The 11,977-nt window shown below is 44.5% G+C and overlaps 1 long non-coding RNA gene across 1 annotated transcript in view; it reads left to right on the forward strand.

The window, feature by feature from the left end:
* Window positions 1-11,771, forward strand: part of LOC310909687 — a 34,540-nt gene extending 22,769 nt beyond the window's left edge. Inside the window, exon 2 of the long non-coding RNA XR_014590144.1 lies at window positions 11,402-11,771. This is a non-coding gene — a long non-coding RNA (uncharacterized lncRNA). The remainder of the gene's footprint in view (window positions 1-11,401) is intronic.
* The last annotated feature ends 206 nt before the right edge of the window (window positions 11,772-11,977 follow it).

Below are 11,977 nucleotides of genomic sequence, written 5' to 3' on the forward strand. Positions count from 1 at the left end.
AAATGAAAAGCAGAATGAGCTTTGGGAGTCAGGAAGTAAATTGATGCATTGATTTCATGCACAAGAGGGAAATTGGTGAATACGGGGAAATGATGTTGAAGCAATCAGATAACACAGTGGAAAACAGCTTCACCAACAGCTCTGACCTTCACTGGTGATTCTGAGCCAGCTTTCTGGGGGCATCTCAGCAGGAAGGGCTGAATCCTGTTTGAGCAAATAGGAATCCTACTGCCCTCCTGCCAGATAAAGTGATCTCAAAGGCTGGAATTCAAATTTTTTTTTTTTTAAGTGTCTTAGCAATTACAGTATCTCCAAGTCCTGGCTGCTTCTGAGGAGAATCTGCCAAGGCAGGGAAAGGTACTTGGGAATTCTGAATATTTATTTGTGCATGCTCCGAAAAATGTATTAAGTCAACTCGAGTGTAATACTTGAAAACCTGTGAATATTGCCAATGTGATAATTTAATGGTGTGGTTGTATTTTTATTTTAAAGAAAATGTTGTTTTTCTGTAATTTTTAGGGGATTATTATGAATTTTCTCTAGGCAGGTAGTACCACCTTGCTGTGCCTTGGTAAGAAACCCCTGGGTCCTTCAGCCAGTTCTGCTTTCATGGGCCTACTGTGTTAGAAAAACAATTTGTTTCTTTTCAATATTTGTCAGACCACCCACCCAAAACTTTTGCTTCCTTCTCCTGCTGTTATATATCTAGGTGTGACTTGTTTGAATCTCTTACAAACAACTTTTCTGGTTTAGCTTTCCTTTCTGCAGGATTTCTGTGGAGGAGAAAAGCCTCAGATGGGGAATGCTTGAAGATCTACCAGAAACATTTCAACACTGGGCAGAAGTTCTCAGAGAGAAGCTACTGTCGTCAAAGGCAGGCAGATGATTGCTGTAACTTCTGTCCGAGAGGTAAATTCATTCGGGTAAGGCTTTTCATTTCTTGTGTAGGTAATTTTTCAGTACGTAGCTGAAAAGACCAAGAAGTGTGCTGTTGTCTTAATCCATATCATAATCCATCAACAAAATACTAAAATATCTGCATCAGACAGGAGACAACTGCTTGGAAGAAGTTCGAAGTGAAACCGGACCTTTGCAAATATTTGTTCTTGTCCAATATACACTCCAGAAAGTGGATACATTCAAATCTTATTTTAGCGACAGGAGGGTCTTGTAATTTGCTGTATTCACAGGAGACATCAAAGCAATTACCAAATAGATTTTCTATACCTTTTGGTATTTGATAAAGGTCTGCGTTATATATGCAAGAATATAATTTTTAATGCCATTATGTATCACAATTCTTTTATTTTGAGGTGTAATTGATTAAAATTGTGATTTCTCAGGGGTTTTACAGTCAGGAGCTGTAATTTAACCAAAAGTGTGGTAAATTACAGATAGACCCCAAACTGCACGTTATCGGCTTATGATTAGTTTCCTTTGAATAGCAGATTATGAGACATATTGGTTTGTTATATATTGCCATTCAAAATATCCTAAATAACATAGGAATGTGATTACGGCCCCTCCATGCTTGTGCAACTGTGGACATCATCAGACCTAAAATAAACGCAAAATTTCTGCTCCTATTCATTTATGTATTAAAAGCTGTGAAGTACTTGTGTCCCCTCTGGAATAAATCCCTGTGTCTCCTCGGAGCTGCTGCTTTGCAGTAGAGCTTGGACACATTTTGTTTCTTAATAACTAGAGATCCACCAGTGAATGATTCCCATAGGTTCTCCTATTTTGTAGGAGCTGCACGGCGAGGTCAGCATTCTGAGGGAGGCAAAGCAGCTAAAGGCAAGGAACGTGGAGCATCCGGGGGCTTCTCCCACCCGAGTTTCTCCTGGAGCGTGCTGCATGTCACGCAGGATGTTTAACCCGGCTTTGGGGCGTTCTCCTGCGGTCCCGGCTCTAACTGCTGCCCCTGAGCCGAGGCCCTGCTGTGTCCCAGCACTAAACCCAGCAGGTGGGTCCTGCTTTTCCAGCCCTTTAATCCCACGGGCAGTCCCAGATTCCCGGAGCTCCCCTGGGCCCAGCCTGGACTCGCTCCCTGGGAGCTGCACTTCAGTCTGCCTGAACCAAGGACCTCCTGTTTGAAACTTTATTCCTGCTGTTTTTCCTCTTGCAGGTAGTTGGCGAAAAAGGAGAGAGCCAGTAGGAAGTGAAGCCACAGGAAGGCCTTATCCCAGTGCAGGGTTCCCACTTTTCTCTCTGACTCCTGGAGAAATGCCTGAGCATGACCAGAGACTGTCCATTTGATTTCCAGCCCTTTCCAATAAATCGTTGCTTTCAGCTGGTTTGTGTTCCTGGTGTCATCCTCCTCCTCCTCCTCCTCCATGCATTTGTCAATGGAATTGCTGTCTTTTGCTGAGTTGCATTTTGTTTTTCCAGAAATTGTGGCTCTTTTGTTCCGCTGAAACTTCGCAACTCTGCTGAGAGTTTCAGCTGTCAAATCCAAGTAAAATTGGAGTTCCTTTGGATTGTTACTCCCATAAATGAGAGATCCTTTTTCGAATAGGAGTAAACAGGCATGTTTAACTCCCTCTTCCCTTGAAAATCAGAGCAGAGGAAGCAGATTTGAAATCCTCATTCCATGGGCTTCCACCGACTTCCTGACCGTTCCAAAAGTTTTCAGCGTTAGAAATTTCCGGGCTTGTTTTGCAGGCAAGCTGGGACTTAGATATTATTCCTTCCTTTTATTTGATGTTTAGCCTCTCTCTGATTTTAGTAAGGCAGCATTTATTTTTTCCTATTTTCCATCCAAGTTGGAATTTTGCTACTTCTTAGGGGACATTTCCAAGGAAATTTACCCAATTAATGTTGGTAAATCCGGAATTGTTCAGCACCATATCCGCAGAATTCTGGGAATTCCCAGGAAAACTCGTTAAGTGTTTAATTGCCGTGATTCGTCTCTTTGTGAAGTTCAATTTGGTGCGTTTTTTATTATATAAGTTCCATTAAAACTTAAATCCTGGCCTAGTTGCTGTTCCTTGGACACAAGGGGGTGGTTCTTTCCTGCCTTGGCACATGTGGATGTTCATCCAAAGTGAACTTCCCGATAAAACAGAATTTGTTTCCAAGCAAAACTGGGATTTGTCTAGAAAACCTTATTTTCTGGGAGGCACTGGGTTTGTTTTCCCTATCCCTGCATAATCCAGGATGCTCCCAGAGCTGTGGTAGTCAGTGGCATAAAGGGGAAAGCTGTGTTTATTTAGTTTCATATTTTATTTTAATTATTATTTTCCTTTTTACTTTTTGATTTTTGTATTTTTTATGTTAAATATTGTATTGTGGTTAATGTTTTCATGGGGTTTTTTTTTGTTTTGTATTTTTAAAATGATTTGGGTTTATTTCTTTTATTTTTATATTTTTGTTCTGTTATTTACTTTTTAGTTTTTATTTTTCTTTATTACTATTTAAAATCCTAATTACTCAATTTTTTCATTTTTCAATTTATGGATATTTTAGATTTTACTTTCATGATATTTTTTATTTTAAACAATTTATTATATTTTAAATTTATTTTAAATTTTATTTCTTTTTTACTCTTTTGAGGTTTTTTTTTCAACTTTTATTTTATTTGTTTTATATTAATTTTTTTTTCATGTTTTCTTTATTCCGTTTTTTTTTATCCTACTCTTTTTTTCCCCTGAGCACGTGGAAAGTTGGCTGTGGGCAAGGAAGGAGTTGAGAAATGACCTCCCTCTCCACTGGACGTCTGGATATAATCAAGAGCGCAGTTAGCAAAACTCCTCTGTATTTTCTGCTGAATTAAAAAACCTGAACGGAGAAGGCTGTGAACACCGTGGTGCCTTTCTTTTCCTTTCAAACCCTAAACAGGTCTCCTTCTCCCCGTGCACAGTATTGCCAGCAGTGAGTCAATGCCGAGGTGTATTTCAGAGGCAGCGATAAAACTGTGCGGACATTTTATTTTGTAACTCTCCGAACCCCCTTGTTTATTAGCCAAGAAATCCAAAATTCAGAAAAAAAAAACAAAAAACAAAAAAACAAACCCCCCCACAAACAACCCCCCCCTCCCCCAAAGCACGCAGAAAGAGAAAATGTGCCCATAATATTTTAATAAAGATTAAATATTTACCCCTTAGAAAACCACGGTCATTCAATTCTAATTAACTGTGGTTCTGATCTGTTAGGTTAATGAATACATATGTTTAAAATATCAAGAAGAAAACACACACAAAAAAATAAATATATATATATATAAGCAAGAAAAGGAGAACTATAAAATATGAAAAGTAATATCAATAAATCCACTCTATATTTTTACATGTTCCCTATATTATAATATGTAAAATATACCTACTATAATGTACATATCATAGATAAATTGTAATGATTAATAGAAATATCAAAATAAGAAATAGAAGAAATATTGAAGTGTAGCCTAAAATGAAGGCTTTTTTGGTTTTGGCTTGGTTGATGGCGGGGTTCTCGTAGTTGTTGTGGTTGGGGGTCTTTTGGGGCCTTTATTTTCGGGGATGTTTGGAAGGGGAATTTTGGCCACGTTCTTTTCTGTCTCCGCTCCCTACGGCGGCGCTGCCACCGTGTGGACACAGAGCGGTACTGCAGCTCTCCCCACCCGAGGCGTGTAGCAGCCCCGGGCTGTGATCTGTAAGGCAATGCTGCCATCCTGTGGATAAAAAGCGATACTGCAACGCTCCGCCGTGCCCGTCCCCGCGGGCCCGCAGCAGCCCCGAGCTGTGAGCTCACGGGCAGTGCTGCCGCCCGAGCGCCGAACGTTCACGGCCAAAAAGGTGGGAAAAAATGCGAGGACCCCGGGCGCGTGGCAGCCGGCTCCCTGCGCGCGACCTGGACCACGGAGACGCCCGGGAGCGATTTTTCCGCGGCGTACGCAGGTGCGCGGACACGGGATGGGGGCTGAGCGGCGCCACGGCAGTGTTCGGGCAGGCGATGTGGTCAGGGGCCTGTGCGAGCAGCCGAGGGGGACATTTGGGGGGGTGCCACAACCAAGATGGCGGCGCGGCTCGGGGCGCTTGACCTTCTAAAGATGGCGGCAAAAAGGGCGGAAAATGAGAGGACCCTATGTGTGTCTAGTTGACTGCCTGCACAAAACTCCGACCACGGCGCCGCCCGGGGGAAATTTTCTGTGCTTTCTCCAGATGTAGGGACACGGGCTGTGGATTCAGCCGCGCAGCAGCCGTGTTAAGGTTAGTGGATTTAGTCAGGCGTCTATGTTAAACACCGACGGGGGCCTTAAGCGTGCCACAACCAAGATGGCGTCTCGACCAGAATTGGCTTCAGCCACAACTAAGATGGCGGCAGGGAGGGGCGAAAGTGACGTAATGCTTCTCGCAACCGAAAAGAGCCGGGGGGGTGACGAGAACGACCGAGTGTTGCCGAACAGCCGAGAAGAGCCGACGGCTGAGGGAAAGCGCCGAGTTTCCCCGAAGAGCCGAAGCCAGCCGAGTTGCCCCGAACGTCGCTCCCCAGGACCCTGATTTTGGAATGCTTTATGGAATTAGCCGAGCAGCTTTTACTTCTGAGGTTTCCATAGAGAGGAAATGAGCTGTTCCATAGATTTATTTTTCGCAATGCGTTTTGAAATTATACCAGAATCTCCGCTCTCCCGTCAGACCCCGTGTCCCCGAGTTTTGAGGTTTCTCGTAAAGATTTTTCTGCCTATGCTGGAAACAGATTCCCCGGCACCACGGGGAGCGGCAGGATTTGGGGGGTCCCGAGGCCGGCACGGGGGTTCCCCGCGGCCCGGCCCGGCCCTGCCGGCACCAGGAAATCGCCGTCGCCGTCCTCTCGTGCCCGGAGGCTCGGCAGGACGCCGGCGCAGCGCCGGCTGCCGGCGGAGCAGGAGCGGCTCCTGCCGCCCGCAGCGCTCCCGGTCCCGATCGCGACCGCAACGCCGCCGCGCCCTCAGCCCGGGCCCCGAACCCCCCGGCCCCGATCCGCCGGCCCTGGCGGGAGCGGGGACGTGAGGGGACAGCAGGGGGGTGCTCGCGGAGCCGAGCTGGGATTGGCGGGGCCGGCGCTGCCTCCGCTTGTGATTGGTTGGGCTCACCTGGCCGGCGCTTCCTCAACAGGGATTGGCGGGGCCGGCGCTGCATCCGCTTGTGATTGGCTGAGCTGGCCGGCCCTGGGGCATAAATAGCGCCCTGAGGGGACGGGGAGCGGCGTTTGGAGCTGCGCGGTCGGTCGGTCGGGAGGAGCGCCGCTGCGCCGGGACGGGATGCCCGCAGCTGCCGGCCCGGGGAGCGAGGGTGAGCACGGACGCGACTCCCGCGTCCGCCTGCGCCAGTGTCTGGGGGCCGGCGCTGTCCTGGGGCAGTGGCGCCAGCCGTACCCAGGGCGGCCGGAGGCCTGGTGCGGGGCCTGGTGCGGCGCAGGAGGACCGGCTGCGGCTACCAGGGCCCGGCGAGAAGCGCTTCTGTAGTTTCTGGATTTAAAGCAGTGTTTAAAGGATCAGAAATAATGATCGTTAAAGGATCAAAAATAATGCGCGTTTTTTGCATTTTTTGTTATTTTTTCCTTTTATTAGAAGTAACTATGTTTTTCATATTTATTGCATCTTTTCACTATTTTGCTTGTTTCAATGCACTATTTTTGGTTCAATTTTTTTTTTCCCTGTTTTTTTCCCCATGGCAGTAAAATTCTCTAAAGCACTAAACTGGCTGCATAATGGCATTTTATCGGACAAAGTAATGCTGCTTCTCCCAGCCAGCACTGCACTGTTCTTGGTGCAATTTTTCACTGTTTCCTGTAGCCCCAGAATCCGTGGCTGTCCCTCAGGGTTCTGAAGGAGTGCTGTATTTGGATTTTTCGCTTCAGGATCTAAACTGTGGCATCTGGGCTGTATTCCAGGAACCCTGGAAAAGCAAGTTCTTATTCGTGAGGACCCATTAACTCTTGACAGTCGAGCTGTCTTGCAAGAGGTGCTGCAAAGGGTGAGATATCTTTTTTTTGTAATCATCTCTGTGAAACCTTAATATGCTTAAACAGTTTCTGCGGAACAGATGATTTCACCCAGAGCATTGCAGAGCATTGTAACACATACTGGACTGCTTCATGTAATCGGTATCTTTATTTTTCCCAATGCGTTTTGAAATGATACCAGGATCTCTCCTCTCCCCTCGGACCGGCTCGGCTGAGCTGTGAGGGGCGGGGCCGGCCCAGGGAGAAGGGCGGGGCCGCGGGCGATGGTCCCGCCCCCATCTCGGGCAGGGCGGGCGCTGGGCGGGCTCGGGGCGGGGGCGGGGCCGGGCAGGGCCGGCGTTCTCGGTGTTTGGGTTTTGTCTGGGCTTGTCAGCCAAGTCATAAACAAGCCAACTCGGCTCCTGAACTCTCCAATGAATGTTTAAAATGCTTCCACAGAAGGACAAGTTAAGAGTGATTCCAAAGGAATGTTTGTAAATGAAGGGTAACGATTTCTGGGGAATTTCCTTGGGAATTATGAACCTCAGGCATACGGACTTTCGGGGGTGGAATCCCCGTTCCAGCCTCGGGCACCTGCAGGAGAAGAGGGGTCCTTATCCACAGCAAGGGAAGCCCGGTGCCCCATCGTGTCAGGTGCAGACAATGAACCGTCCCGGGAATGAACAGCAAGTCCCCTCTGCCCTCAGCCTCGGAGTGGCAGCAGCTGCAGGTGAGAGATGCCACAGGATGGGGAGGGGACAGAGCAGCCCCGGGTGTGAGCTGGGAACAGTGAGGGGGGACAGAGCAGGCACAGGTGCAGCTGTGATGGATAACGAGGGGGCGGTTCCAGCCGGGGGCTGTTTAAAAGGGGAGCCTCAGCTCAGCTGAGTATCGAGCTGTGGGGAGTGAGGACTTTATCCTGAGGTTCTGGGTGTGATTCATGGAGAGACTACAAGAGCATTTGGATTTGGAGCATTTCCTCGGGAAGCGCCGAGGGACAAACCTTTGTGCCAAACAGGTAAATAACCCAGTGCGGGTTTATTGGGGGGACTTTTTTCCTTTTCAGCTTCGTCTCACCAATCCCTCCCCGGTGCTCCCAGAAGAAAAAGGAGTTATGGAGACAAAAGGAGTTCAAATTGATGGAAGAAACTCCTTTTTTTCTGTTGTTATCCGTGTTTAAAGTGGCGAGATTTTATTTTCAGCTGAAATTTTAATTAATAGTGGCCCTTCTATGTGGCTTCTTTTCAATATGAGGTTCTTAGGTGGTGTGTCGTGTTTTGTCTGTCTTTTTTGGTATTATTTATTGTGAGTAATTTGGGTTTTGAGTGAAGGTAACCTCATGTGTGAGTTTGTTTGTATTTGAGGTAGAACTAATTTAAGTAGCTTTTTTAAAGAGACTTCTGAAATGTGTTATTGGGGTTTTGTGTGTTGTATGGAGGGATTCAGGTTGGGTAGGGCTGGTTTTTTTTCTGTTTGGTGGTTTTTAATGATTTATTGTGTAGCTTTATTCTCTTTGTAGGTGGTGTGATGACGGATATGTGGTGTATTTATTTCATGTTCGGTTTCATAGCTCACATGATCAGAGTATTTTTGAACTGAGTTTTGTTACTGAGTTGTTTTTGGGGGATATTGTGTTTTTCAAGAGTTTGTTTTCTAAGGTTTACAGTGGTGTAATTGGCTGTGGTGTGAGGTATAGGGGAGGTTTTTATTTATTTAGCGGTGGCTTTAATCATGGCAATGGTGTTGTGTTTGTTTTAGTGGGTTTGAGTCAGTGTGATGTAGTTCATTTTTTAGGGTTTCTTAATATTTATAATTAGATTATTGTTTTATGGGATTTGTTTATTTAGCATGCTTGACTACAGTGTATGTTTTATAATTTTGGATAATTTAGGGGATATTGTTTGTAGCCAAATGGATCTTTTGGTTTTGTGTGTATTTATAGGTGATCTGTTTGTTTTGGTGGTTCTGAGGTATTATGGGTTCATTGAGTTAGGAGTAATTGGTTTTGGTGCTGTTAATTGAAGTATATTTGTGCTGTTTTTATTCTTGTGGATTGATTTGTTTGTTGTTGTGGTTTAGGGTAAACCTGAGAGGAAACTTTTGAATAGGGTTTTTTTTAGAGAGTAAACCAAAATGGTCTCTCTTTTAAATTGGTTTGTGAAAGAATTTCTTTAGGAAGAACTGGACAAAACTATTTATTTAACAAACGAAGTGGTCACAAGCATAAAGAATAAATAACATAAAATAATAAAACACTTTGTTTTTCTGAAGGGAGATGGTAAATTCAGAAAGCCCTTGCTGTGGCTGTAGCTCATCTCCTTTGGTCTCTTATCAGCTGTTCTGGTGTTGATAAAATGCTGAGGTCCAGGCCCCGTGGCTGCAGGTGCAGCTCTCGGTGCTTCTCTGGGTTTTTCAGTCTGCAGGAGGTTTAATGAACCAAAAAAAGGGGAAATAATCAGTGCAGGGAACTTCTCTGCCCTAAAACTAACTAAGAGCGAAGGAGATCTGTGTGCTGCAGTCTGTCAGTGCTTGGGCTGAATACACTGGACAGGGAATGCACAGGAGTGACCACTGTTTTCTTAAAACAGGCTGCGTGCTTTTTATTTCCTTGCTTTGCTCTCAAAATCAGTCTGAAAGGTACTGAAGGCGTTTCTGAAGTAGTTATTTTGAATTTTTGAGGGGTTTTGGTGTTTAAATTATTTATTTTGGAGGAAGTTTGTTTGAAGTTTTTGCTTAGTTATAATGAAATTATTTTATTTTTAATTAGAAGTTTTATTGCAGTTAAAGGTAGAGGCTTTTTTTGTTCTGTTAGTAATAGAAAATAGGCTTTGATTTGGTATGTAGTGATGGGATTGGTGTATATGGTCTACATGTGTGGACTAAGGATTTAAAAGTCTGTGGTTTTGACGTACTAGGTTAATAAATTTCTATAGGTCAAGGAATATAGGTTTTCTAGTTTTTATGTGGTTAGAGGCAGGTATTTCAGTTGGGGGTGTTCTGGGTGTATATTTCAGAGGTTTTTTGAGGAGAATGGAGATGGGGTTATTTTTATTATATTTGGAAAATGGACTAGGAATAATAAGAGTTGGCTTTTTTTTAATGGACTTTTGTTTGTGTTTTGTTTTCTAAAATGGATATATTTGTGTGGTCAGGGCAGTGGTGTTTCTGGTGCAACTCTGAGCATCCCTTATTGTTTGTGTGTTTCAGGTGGTCACTTGTCGCACACTGAGATCCTCTCACCCAACAGCCCTGCTGAGATCATCCGTGGATGTTTGGTTTTCTTTATGGCACCTGACTGAGACAGCAGGAATTTCCCAGAGGCAGAGACAGCCTTCCTTGGCCCCTGATGTGGATTCTCATCCCTGAACATCCCAGAGATAAGTGAAGGGCTAAAAGCCACAGAGGGGGTGAAAGTGGGATGTGGGTTGGGAGTCACTGGGAGGGATTTTTGGGTCAGGTTTGGAGATGGGGATGTCCAAGCTGTGACCCCTTTAGGGCACGTGAAGGGAAGGTCTCACAGTGCTGAGGTGTGCAGGGCAGAGCAGTCCCAGGGCACGTTGTGTCACTTGTCTGTTGTGCACTCTGTGTCTGTTGTGTGTTTTGTTTTGTGTGTCTTTTGCCTTAACCCTTCAAGGGGTCTTTTGGAGACCCCAGGCATCGTTCTTAATATCTCCCTGTTCCTTGGACAGGCACTGATATCATTGAAATTTGAATCAGGTGCTCAGACACACATCAGAATCCATTTCTCTTCACAACCTTCCAGACTGGTTCCTTTCCAGGTCTTGTTCTGAGCTGTATCAACAGCTGTGCATTGCCACCATCCATTCAGGCAGATTAGGTCTTCTAAAAGTGCACAGTTGAGTGGAGGATTCTGACCGTAGGATTCTCAGGCATCCGTCTCTGCATTTCTTGGGATCAGTGATCCCGTTGGCATCTTCTTCCTGCAGGGTTCTCTGAGCCTGGTCAGCTCCCCATGGGTCTTACTCGGTCATCTCATTGCGAGTTCTCTCGGTCTTCAGGGTCATTTTTCTTGCCCAGATATTTCTGTCCCTGTTGTGTTCCCCCTTTTGTCCTGTCCTGTGTCACGGGTGTTGGTGTGTTTGGCCTGGAGCTGCTCTGCCTTGTTGCTCAGTCTGGGTGTAGGGGGAATGGGACAAGTCCTGGGGACTTGAAATTTGTCATGTAGGGTGTAGTTGGGCTGTAGAGGGTATTCCTAGATTGACACAAAGTGTCTGGAATTGTCAAGTTCTCCTTGGTAAAAATCAATGGTAAGGACTGAAAACATGAGAGACTGGCAAGTTATACATACCAGAGACATGTTTTTCTTTTTCTTTTTCTTTTTTTTTTTTTTTTTTTTAATAGCTGTGAGACTTACATCTTGATTTTGAGACTCTCTTTTTTGTCCAACTTTTTTGTTAAAAAATCTTATTTTGAAGTGCCTCAACCAAGGAGATCCTGTTTGAAACTTTATCCCTGTTGCTTTTCCTCTTGCAGGTAGTTGGCAAAAAAGGATGGAGCCAGTAGGAAGCAAAGCCCCTGGAAGGCCTCATCCCAGTCCAGCTGTTGTTTTGTGTTCTTGAAAAGATTTTATATTTATTTTTTATTTTTAACTTTTTTTTAATATTACTTTTAGATTTTTTTTAGATTTTTATTTTATTTCCATGTTTTTATCGTATTTTTAATTTTTAAGAACTTTTTATTAATTTTTATTCAATTTTTTTTTTTTTTTTTCATGTTTTCTTTGTTCCTTTTTTAAATACTATTTCTTACCCAGAGTACGTGGAAGTTGGACCCTAAAGGAGAGAAAAACCAGGAAAAGACTGACATCAAAGAACACTAAATTCATTTGTGCCACGCTTTAATAGAAATAGGATACAGGATAGCATGAATAAAGACCAAGCATTCTCTGTTTTCCAGGAGACTCCCATTCTCTGAACAGTGACCACCCTTCTGGTGGATTTCTACACAGAAACCATTAACTTGTGTATTGTATTTCTCCCTCTATGTATTTTAATGTGGGGTTTTTTTGTTTGATTTTTTTTAGTGTTTTTGTTTTGTTTTGTTTTGTTTTTTT

The sequence above is a fragment of the Zosterops lateralis genome, assembly GCF_965231275.1.
Source record: "Zosterops lateralis genome assembly, chromosome: 1".
Lineage (NCBI taxonomy): Eukaryota > Metazoa > Chordata > Aves > Passeriformes > Zosteropidae > Zosterops > Zosterops lateralis.